The 11,003-nt window shown below is 46.2% G+C and overlaps 7 non-coding genes across 7 annotated transcripts; all 7 read right to left on the reverse strand.

Annotated features, from left to right (window-relative positions):
* Positions 1-1,045: 1,045 nt before the first annotated feature.
* TRNAW-CCA (transfer RNA tryptophan (anticodon CCA)) lies at positions 1,046-1,117 on the reverse strand. The gene has a single exon. It is a non-coding gene; the product is annotated as a tRNA-Trp (tRNA).
* Positions 1,118-3,294: 2,177 nt separating this feature from the next.
* Positions 3,295-3,366, reverse strand: TRNAW-CCA (transfer RNA tryptophan (anticodon CCA)). The gene has a single exon. It is a non-coding gene; the product is annotated as a tRNA-Trp (tRNA).
* A 2,177-nt stretch (positions 3,367-5,543) lies between these two features.
* Positions 5,544-5,615, reverse strand: TRNAW-CCA (transfer RNA tryptophan (anticodon CCA)). The gene has a single exon. It is a non-coding gene; the product is annotated as a tRNA-Trp (tRNA).
* Positions 5,616-5,928: 313 nt separating this feature from the next.
* On the reverse strand, positions 5,929-6,002 carry TRNAN-GUU (transfer RNA asparagine (anticodon GUU)). The gene has a single exon. It is a non-coding gene; the product is annotated as a tRNA-Asn (tRNA).
* Positions 6,003-7,792: 1,790 nt separating this feature from the next.
* Positions 7,793-7,864, reverse strand: TRNAW-CCA (transfer RNA tryptophan (anticodon CCA)). The gene has a single exon. It is a non-coding gene; the product is annotated as a tRNA-Trp (tRNA).
* Positions 7,865-8,176: 312 nt separating this feature from the next.
* Positions 8,177-8,250, reverse strand: TRNAN-GUU (transfer RNA asparagine (anticodon GUU)). Its single transcript has one exon. It is a non-coding gene; the product is annotated as a tRNA-Asn (tRNA).
* Positions 8,251-10,430: 2,180 nt separating this feature from the next.
* TRNAN-GUU (transfer RNA asparagine (anticodon GUU)) lies at positions 10,431-10,504 on the reverse strand. Its single transcript has one exon. It is a non-coding gene; the product is annotated as a tRNA-Asn (tRNA).
* Positions 10,505-11,003: the final 499 nt, after the last annotated feature.

An 11,003-nucleotide genomic window follows, 5' to 3' on the forward strand; every position in this document is an offset into this window, starting at 1 on the left:
TTGACTGGGTGAATTCTAATTTCTGGGGTAGAGTAAGCAATTTTTGGATCTAGATGCTGTGCGCAACAGGAATGCTATATACTGCACTGTACTGCTACTGAAAAGTTACCAATTTTACAGGATGTTCAGGTAAGCTTTGTTTCAGAAAACAACTTGCTAGAGGCCCTAGGACAGATTACTGGGACAAAGGAAGAGGGTTTGGGGATTAGCACATCTCCTATGAAAGGTACAGTCACGCCCGAGACAACTCTGAGTGTCACCTCAAATTCTAAGAAATGCAAACTAGGGACCTACGCCTTTTATTGCCAGTGGATCTTTGTGTTTCAGACAAATGTGCACGCCTCCCAGAGCCCCTTGCAATGCACTTAGGGAAAGGGGGGAAGGTGCTGTGAAGCCCTCTCGCTGACAATGTCTCTCTTGTCTATAATGTAACTATGAGAGAGAGAGAAATAGGCAATGCGAGAGTGAAAAAGTAAAATGGAAATGTGTCTACTGAGACCAGTATAAGGGGAAATCCTCACAATCCAGGACTGACAGTTGATTGGGAGGGCGCTTACAGGTTTCCGACACCAGACCGGTACCTGAACTCACAAACCCAAACTGCAAAGTGATGGGCATTGCCACTAGACTGCCGACCCCCTTTCGGGGCCCCAGCATATATCCTTTAGTCACACCTAGAGTTCCCAGGACAGTGCAGCATTCAGCGATTACACGAAAATATTGACAGCGCTAGGAGGCCATGCAAATGGCAGAGGTATGCTTTACAAAGCCCACGTAGCGTGCACAAAACAGCACATCAGTCAGGCCCACTTGAAGAGATGGTAAAGAGGAAATACTTCTGCTGCATCCAGTAAAACATAGAGATTGGCCTGCTTTAAAGGTTGACCATGTCCTTCATGGGTGTCTGTCAATATGATACTTCCCTGCTGCAAAGCTTACATTCGAAACGCCAGAACAACTAGGCCCAGAGCACAAAGATGCAGTCAGGTTGAAATAACGAGATACTGAAGAGCAATTTTGTATTTCAGCGTGGGAAAAGCAAGTATGACCCCGTTGTGATTTGAACACACAACCTTCTGATCTGGAGTCAGACGCGCTACCATTGCGCCACGAGGTCCTTGTGGCAATCCACCTGGTGTGTCTGATGACAGAATAAAGGTAGGAGACGTACATGCACCTGCAGAGCCTGATTGCTTCTTTAAGTAGACTGGCTAGGATAGCTTCCTTCTGTGCATCAGTACACGCTGCAGCCAAACCCTTCCCATGAAGTCTTGATGTTTATGAATTGAATGGCAAGTTTTGAAAAACTAAAGCAAGCGAGAAGAATTGCTTACAGTTTATTGGATTTTTTGGACGTCAGCAGACGAGACCTGCGAGAGGTAAACAGAAGTTCATAGTTGGTCATGCTGAATTTTTGAGCCGAAATGCATCGTCCCTGGGTGGGCTTGAACCACCAACCTTTCGGTTAACAGCCGAACGCGCTAACTGATTGCACCACAGAGACTCATGCAGTCCTTACACAGGGGCCTGATTGGTGTGCTGTTTGCTTATGCTTCCCAGGCAATCTGAAAATATTTCTAAAATAGCTCTTTTTCCCACAGCAAATCAGGGTATCAAGCACTTCCCTACCTCCCCTAATCCACAAACACAGGGGATTTAGTAGAGGACAGAGCCCATCAACAGTGCACCAAATGTCCTCTGTATAGGCATAACTTGCTATGAGGAGAAAGCCACAGTTGCGCACTTGTGTTAAAAGGGGACAGTAGGCTGAACCCAGAGAACACGGGAGAAATGACTCAGGTTTACTGAGTGGAACACTCTGTGTCTTTGTGCCAAAAACAGCAGCGTCTTTTCGGTTAACAGCCGAACGCGCTAACCAATTGCACCACAGAGACTCACTGGCATGTGTGTTCTGCCTTTGGCCTGATTGCATTGCTATTTTTTTCTGATTGGCAGAAAACCTGAACTTTTTTCTGAAAAAGGCATGCCTCTCTTAGCACTGCAGTGCATTAGACTGCTCCCTTGCTTCCCTGAATCCCCAAATACACAACCACCCTGGGCACAATAGAAGACACATTCCAGCAGATTTAGCAAGAGTGCACCAAGGTTTCTATATGTAGGTACCTTGCTGAGAAGCAAGACCTGCAGTTGCATTCTTCTGTTAAAAGAGGGCAGCAGAGTGCACCAAGAGAACTTGGGGGAAGTAGCTTATGTTAACTACTTGCCATGCTCTTTATAGATCCCTCTGTTTGACTGGGTGAATTCTAATTTCTGGGGTAGAGTAAGCAATTTTTGGATCTAGATGCTGTGCGCAACAGGAATGCTATATACTGCACTGTACTGCTACTGAAAAGTTACCAATTTTACAGGATGTTCAGGTAAGCTTTGTTTCAGAAAACAACTTGCTAGAGGCACTAAGACAGATTACTGGGACAAAGGAAGAGGGTTTGGGGATTAGCACATCTCCTATGAAAGGTACAGTCACGCCCGAGACAACTCTGAGTGTCACCTCAAATTCTAAGAAATGCAAACTAGGGACCTACGCTTTTTATTGCCAGTGGATCTTTGTGTTTCAGACAAATGTGCACGCCTCCCAGAGCCCCTTGCAATGCACTTAGGGAAATGGGGGAAGGTGCTGTGCAACCCTCTCGCTGACAATGTCTCTCTTGTCTATAATGTATCTATGAGAGAGAGAGAAATAGGCAATGCGAGAGTGAAAAAGTAAAATGGAAATGTGTCTACTGAGACCAGTATAAGGGGAAATCCTCACAATCCAGGACCGACAGTTGATTGGGAGGGCGCTTACAGGTTTCCGACACCAGACCGGTACCTGAACTCACAAACCCAAACTGCAAAGTGATGGGCATTGCCACTAGACTGCCGACCCCCTTTCGGGGCCCCAGCATATATCCTTTAGTCACACCTAGAGTTCCCAGGACAGTGCAGCATTCAGCGATTACACGAAAATATTGACAGCGCTAGGAGGCCATGCAAATGGCAGAGGTATGCTTTACAAAGCCCACGTAGCGTGCACAAAACAGCACATCAGTCAGGCCCACTTGAAGAGATGGTAAAGAGGAAATACTTCTGCTGCATCCAGTAAAACATAGAGATTGGCCTGCTTTAAAGGTTGACCATGTCCTTCATGGGTGTCTGTCAATATGATACTTCCCTGCTGCAAAGCTTACATTCGAAACGCCAGAACAACTAGGCCCAGAGCACAAAGATGCAGTCAGGTTGAAATAACGAGATACTGAAGAGCAATTTTGTATTTCAGAGTGGGAAAAGGAAGTATGACCCCGACGTGATTTGAACACACAACCTTCTGATCTGGAGTCATACGCGCTACCATTGCGCCACGAGGTCCTTGCGGCAATCCACCTGGTGTGTCTGATGACAGAATAAAGGTAGGAGACGTACATGGACCTGCAGAGCCTCATTGCTTCTTTAAGTAGACTGGCTAGGATAGCTTCCTTCTGTGCATCAGTACACGCTGCAGCCAAACCCTTCCCATGAAGTCTTGATGTTTATGAATTGAATGGCAAGTTTTGAAAAACTAAAGCAAGCGAGAAGAATTGCTTGCAGTTTATTGGATTTTTTGGACGTCAGCAGACGAGACCTGCGAGAGGTAAACAGAAGTTCATAGTTGGTCACGCTGAATTTTTGAGCCAAAATGCACCGTCCCTGGGTGGGCTTGAACCACCAACCTTTCGGTTAACAGCCAAACGCGCCAACCGATTGCTCCACAGAGACTCATGCAGTTCTTACACAGGGGCCTGATTGGTGTGCTGTTTGCTTATGCTTCCTAGGCAACCTGAAAATATTTCTAAAATAGCTCTTTTTCCCACAGCAAATCAGGGTATCAAGCACTTCCCTACCTCCCCTAATCCACAAACACAGGGGATTTAGTAGAGGACAGAGCCCATCAACAGTGCACCAAATGTCCTCTGTATAGGCATAACTTGCTATGAGGAGAAAGCCACAGTTGCGCACTTGTGTTAAAAGGGGACAGTAGGCTGAACCCAGAGAACACGGGAGAAATGACTCAGGTTTACTGAGTGGAACACTCTGTGTCTTTGTGCCAAAAACAGCAGCGTCTTTTCGGTTAACAGCCGAACGCGCTAACCAATTGCGCCACAGAGACTCACTGGCATGTGTGTTCTGCCTTTGGCCTGATTGCATTGCTATTTTTTTCTGATTGGCAGAAAACCTGAACTTTTTTCTGAAAAAGGCATGCCTCTCTTAGCACTGCAGTGCATTAGACTGCTCCCTTGCTTCCCTGAGTCCCCAAATACACAACCACCTTGGGCACAATAGAAGACACATTCCAGCAGATTTAGCAAGAGTGCACCAAGGATTCTATATGTAGGTACCTTGCTGAGAAGCAAGACCTGCAGTTGCATTCTTCTGTTAAAAGAGGGCAGCAAAGTGCACCAAGAGAACTTGGGGGAAGTAGATTATGTTAACTACTTGCCATGCTCTTTATAGATCCCTCTGTTTGACTGGGTGAATTCTAATTTCTGGGGTAGAGTAAGCAATTTTTGGATCTAGATGCTGTGCGCAACAGGAATGCTATATACTGCACTGTACTGCTACTGAAAAGTTACCAATTTTACAGGATGTTCAGGTAAGCTTTGTTTCAGAAAACAACTTGCTAGAGGCACTAAGACAGATTACTGGGACAAAGGAAGAGGGTTTGGGGATTAGCACATCTCCTATGAAAGGTACAGTCACGCCCGAGACAACTCTGAGTGTCACCTCAAATTCTAAGAAATGCAAACTAGGGACCTACGCTTTTTATTGCCAGTGGATCTTTGTGTTTCAGACAAATGTGCACGCCTCCCAGAGCCCCTTGCAATGCACTTAGGGAAATGGGGGAAGGTGCTGTGAAGCCCTCTCGCTGACAATGTCTCCCTTGTCTATAATGTATCTATGAGAGAGAGAGAAATAGGCAATGCGAGAGTGAAAAAGTAAAATGGAAATGTGTCTACTGAGACCAGTATAAGGGGAAATCCTCACAATCCAGGACCGACAGTTGATTGGGAGGGCGCTTACAGGTTTCCGACACCAGACCGGTACCTGAACTCACAAACCCAAACTGCAAAGTGATGGGCATTGACACTAGACTGCCGACCCCCTTTCGGGGCCCCAGCATATATCCTTTAGTCACACCTAGAGTTCCCAGGACAGTGCAGCATTCAGCGATTACACGAAAATATTGACAGCGCTAGGAGGCCATGCAAATGGCAGAGGTATGCTTTACAAAGCCCACGTAGCGTGCACAAAACAGCACATCAGTCAGGCCCACTTGAAGAGATGGTAAAGAGGAAATACTTCTGCTGCATCCAGTAAAACATAGAGATTGGCCTGCTTTAAAGGTTGACCATGTCCTTCATGGGTGTCTGTCAATATGATACTTCCCTGCTGCAAAGCTTACATTCGAAACGCCAGAACAACTAGGCCCAGAGCACAAAGATGCAGTCAGGTTGAAATAACGAGATACTGAAGAGCAATTTTGTATTTCAGAGTGGGAAAAGCAAATATGACCCCGACGTGATTTGAACACGCAACCTTCTGATCTGGAGTCAGACGCGCTACCATTGCGCCACGAGGTCCTTGTGGCAGTCCACCTGGTGTGTCTGATGACAGAATAAAGGTAGAAGACGTACATGCACCTGCAGAGCCTCATTGCTTCTTTAAGTAGACTGGCTAGGATATCTTCCTTCTGTGCATCAGTACACGCTGCAGCCAAACCCTTCCCATGAAGTCTTGATGTTTATGAATTGAATGGCAAGTTTTGAAAAACTAAAGCAAGCGAGAAGAATTGCTTGCAGTTTATTGGATTTTTTGGACGTCAGCAGACGAGACCTGCGAGAGGTAAACAGAAGTTCATAGTTGGTCATGCTGAATTTTTGAGCCAAAATGCATCGTCCCTGGGTGGGCTTGAACCACCAACCTTTCGGTTAACAGCCGAACGCGCTAACCGATTGCGCCACAGAGACTCATGCAGTTTTTACACAGGGGCCTGATTGGTGTGCTGTTTGCTTATGCTTCCCAGGCAACCTGAAAATATTTCTAAAATATCTCTATTTCCCACAGCAAATCAGGGTATCAAGCACTTCCCTACCTCCCCTAATCCACAAACACAGGGGATTTAGTAGAGGACAGAGCCCATCAACAGTGCACCAAATGTCCTCTGTATAGGCATAACTTGCTATGAGGAGAAAGCCACAGTTGCGCACTTGTGTTAAAAGGGGACAGTAGGCTGAACCCAGAGAACACAGGTGAAATGACTCAGGTTTACTGAGTGGAACACTCTGTGTCTTTGTGCCAAAAACAGCAGCGTCTTTTCGGTTAACAGCCGAACGCGCTAACCAATTGCGCCACAGAGACTCACTGGCATGTGTGTTCTGCCTTTGGCCTGATTGCATTGCTATTTTTTTCTGATTGGCAGAAAACCTGAACTTTTTTCTGAAAAAGGCATGCCTCTCTTAGCACTGCAGTGCATTAGACTGCTCCCTTGCTTCCCTGAGTCCCCAAATATACAACCACCTTGGGCGCAATAGAAGACACATTCCAGCAGATTTAGTAAGAGTGCACCAAGGTTTCTATATGTAGGTACCTTGCTGAGAAGCAAGACGTGCAGTTGCATTCTTCTGTTAAAAGAGGGCAGCAGAGTGCACCAAGAGAACTTGGGGGAAGTAGCTTATGTTAACTACTTGCCATGATCTTTATAGATCCCTCTGTTTGACTGGGTGAATTCTAATTTCTGGGGTAGAGTAAGCAATTTTTGGATCTAGATGCTGTGCGCAACAGGAATACTATATACTGCACTGTACTGCTACTGAAAAGTTACCAATTTTACAGGATGTTCAGGTAAGCTTTGTTTCAGAAAACAACTTGCTAGAGGCCCTAGGACAGATTACTGGGACAAAGGAAGAGGGTTTGGGGATTAGCACATCTCCTATGAAAGGTACAGTCATGCCCGAGACAACTCTGAGTGCCTCCTCAAATTCTAAGAAATGCGAACTGGGGTCCTACGCCTTTTATTGCCAGTGGTTCTTTGTGTTTCAGACAAATGTGCACGCCTCCCAGAGCCCCATGCAATGCACTTAGGGAAATGGGGGAAGGTGCTGTGCAACCCTCTCGCTGACAATGTCTCTCTTGTCTATAATGTATCTATGAGAGAGAGAGAAATAGGCAATGCGAGAGTGAAAAAGTAAAATGGAAATGTGTCTACTGAGACCAGTATAAGGGGAAATCCTCACAATCCAGGACCGACAGTTGATTGGGAGGGCGCTTACAGTTTTCTGACACCAGAGCGGTACCTGAACTCACAAACCCAAACTACAAAGTGATGGGCATTGCCACTAGACTGCCGACCCCCTTTCGGGGCCCCAGCATATATCCTTTAGTCACACCTAGAGTTCCCAGGACAGTGCAGCATTCAGCGATTACACGAAAATATTGACAGCGCTAGGAGGCCATGCAAATGGCAGAGGTATGCTTTACAAAGCCCACGTAGCGTGCACAAAACAGCACATCAGTCAGGCCCACTTGAAGAGATGGTAAAGAGGAAATACTTCTGCTGCATCCAGTAAAACATAGAGATTGGCCTGCTTTAAAGGTTGACCATGTCCTTCATGGGTGTCTGTCAATATGATACTTCCCTGCTGCAAAGCTTACATTCGAAACGCCAGAACAACTAGGCCCAGAGCACAAAGATGCAGTCAGGTTGAAATAACGAGATACTGAAGAGCAATTTTGTATTTCAGAGTGGGAAAAGGAAGTATGACCCCGACGTGATTTGAACACACAACCTTCTGATCTGGAGTCAGACGCGCTACCATTGCGCCACGAGGTCCTTGTGGCAAGCCACCTGGTGTGTCTGATGACAGAATAAAGGTAGGAGCGTACATGCACCTGCAGAGCCTCATTGCTTCTTTAAGTAGACTGGCTAGGATAGCTTCCTTCTGTGCATCAGTACACGCTGCAGCCAAACCCTTCCCATGAAGTCTTGATGTTTATGAATTGAATGGCAAGTTTTGAAAAACTAAAGCAAGCGAGAAGAATTGCTTACAGTTTATTGGATTTTTTGGACGTCAGCAGACGAGACCTGCGAGAGGTAAACAGAAATTCATAGTTGGTCATGCTGAATTTTTGAGCCAAAATGCATCGTCCCTGGGTGGGCTTGAACCACCAACCTTTCGGTTAACAGCCGAACGCGCTAACCGATTGCGCCACAGAGACTCATGCAGTGCTTACACTGGGGCCTGATTGGTGTGCTGTTTGCTTATGCTTTCCAGGCAACCTGAAAATATTTCTAAAATAGCTCTATTTCCCACAGCAAATCAGGGTATCAAGCACTTCCCTACCTCCCCTAATCCACAAACACAGGGGATTTAGTAGAGGACAGAGCCCATCAACAGTGCACCAAATGTCCTCTGTATAGGCATAACTTGCTATGAGGAGAAAGCCACAGTTGCGCACTTGTGTTAAAAGGGGACAGTAGGCTGAACCCAGAGAACACAGGTGAAATGACTCAGGTTTACTGAGTGGAACACTCTGTGTCTTTGTGCCAAAAACAGCAGCGTCTTTTCGGTTAACAGCCGAACGCGCTAACCAATTGTGCCACAGAGACTCACTGGCATGTGTGTTCTGCCTTTGGCCTGATTGCATTGCTATTTTTTTCTGATTGGCAGAAAACCTGAACTTTTTTCTGAAAAAGGCATGCCTCTCTTAGCACTGCAGTGCATTAGACTGCTCCCTTGCTTCCCTGAGTCCCCAAATACACAACCACCTTGGGCACAATAGAAGACACATTCCAGCAGATTTAGCAAGAGTGCACCAAGGTTTCTATATGTAGGTACCTTGCTGAGAAGCAAGACCTGCAGTTGCATTCTTCTGTTAAAAGAGGGCAGCAGAGTGCACCAATAGAACTTGGGGGAAGTAGCTTATGTTAACTACTTGCCATGATCTTTATAGATCCCTCTGTTTGACTGGGTGAATTCTAATTTCTGGGGTAGAGTAAGCAATTTTTGGATCTAGATGCTGTGCGCAACAGGAATGCTATATACTGCACTGTACTGCTACTGAAAAGTTACCAATTTTACAGGATGTTCAGGTAAGCTTTGTTTCAGAAAACAACTTGCTAGAGGCCCTAGGACAGATTACTGGGACAAAGGAAGAGGGTTTGGGGATTAGCACATCTCCTATGAAAGGTACAGTCACGCCCGAGACAACTCTGAGTGCCTCCTCAAATTCTAAGAAATGCGAACTGGGGTCCTACGCCTTTTATTGCCAGTGGTTCTTTGTGTTTCAGACAAATGTGCACGCCTCCCAGAGCCCCATGCAATGCACTTAGGGAAATGGGGGAAGGTGCTGTGCAACCCTCTCGCTGACAATGTCTCTCTTGTCTATAATGTATCTATGAGAGAGAGAGAAATAGGCAATGCGAGAGTGAAAAAGTAAAATGGAAATGTGTCTACTGAGACCAGTATAAGGGGAAATCCTCACAATCCAGGACCGACAGTTGATTGGGAGGGCGCTTACAGTTTTCTGACACCAGAGCGGTACATGAACTCACAAACCCAAACTACAAAGTGATGGGCATTGCCACTAGACTGCCGACCCCCTTTCGGGGCCCCAGCATATATCCTTTAGTCACACCTAGAGTTCCCAGGACAGTGCAGCATTCAGCGATTACACGAAAATATTGACAGCGCTAGGAGGCCATGCAAATGGCAGAGGTATGCTTTACAAAGCCCACGTAGCGTGCACAAAACAGCACATCAGTCAGGCCCACTTGAAGAGATGGTAAAGAGGAAATACTTCTGCTGCATCCAGTAAAACATAGAGATTGGCCTGCTTTAAAGGTTGACCATCTCCTTCATGGGTGTCTGTCAATATGATACTTCCCTGCTGCAAAGCTTACATTCGAAACGCCAGAACAACTAGGCCCAGAGCACAAAGATGCAGTCAGGTTGAAATAACGAGATACTGAAGAGCAGAGCAATTTTGTATTTCAGAGTAGGAAAAGAAAATTTGACCCTGACGTGATTAGAACACGCAACCTTCTGATCTGGAGTCAGACGCGCTACCATTGCGCCACGAGGTACTTGTGGCAGTCCACCTGGTGTGTCTGATGACAGAATAAAGGCAGGAGACGTACATGCACCTGCAGAGCCTCATTGCTTCTTTAAGTAGACTGGCTAGGATAGCTTCCTTCTGTGCATCAGTACACGCTGCAGCCAAACCCTTCCCATGAAGTCTTGATGTTTATGAATTGAATGGCAAGTTTTGAAAAACTAAAGCAAGCGAGAAGAATTGCTTGCAGTTTATTGGATTTTTTGGACGTCAGCAGACGAGACCTGCGAGAGGTAAACAGAAGTTCATAGTTGGTCATGCTGAATTTTTGAGCCAAAATGCATCGTCCCTGGGTGGGCTTGAACCACCAACCTTTCGGTTAACAGCCGAACGTGCTAACCGACTGCGCCACAGAGACTCATGCAGTGCTTACACTGGGGCCTGATTGGTGTGCTGTTTCCTTATGCTCCCCAGGCAACCTGAAAATATTTCTAAAATAGCTCTATTTCCCACAGCAAATCAGGGTATGAAGCACTTCCCTACCTCCCGTAATCCACAAACACAGGGGATTTAGTAGAGGACAGAGCCCATCAACAGTGCACCAAATGCCCTCTGTGTAGGCATAACTTGCTATGAGGAGAAAGCCACAGTTGCGCACTTGTGTTAAAAGGGGACAGTAGGCTGAACCCAGAGAACACGGGAGAAATGACTCAGGTTTACTGAGTGGAACACTCTGTGTCTTTGTGCCCAAAACAGCAGCGTCTTTTCGGTTAACAGCCGAACGCGCTAACCAATTGCGCCACAGAGACGCACTGGCATGTGTGTTCTGCCTTTGGCCTGATTGCATTGCTATTTTTTTCTGATTGGCAGAAAACCTGAACTTTTTTCTGAAAAAGGCATGCCTCTCTTAGCACTGC

This window comes from Ambystoma mexicanum, chromosome 11, assembly GCF_040938575.1.
Source record: "Ambystoma mexicanum isolate Mex_15411 chromosome 11, UKY_AmexF1_1, whole genome shotgun sequence".
NCBI lineage: Eukaryota > Metazoa > Chordata > Amphibia > Caudata > Ambystomatidae > Ambystoma > Ambystoma mexicanum.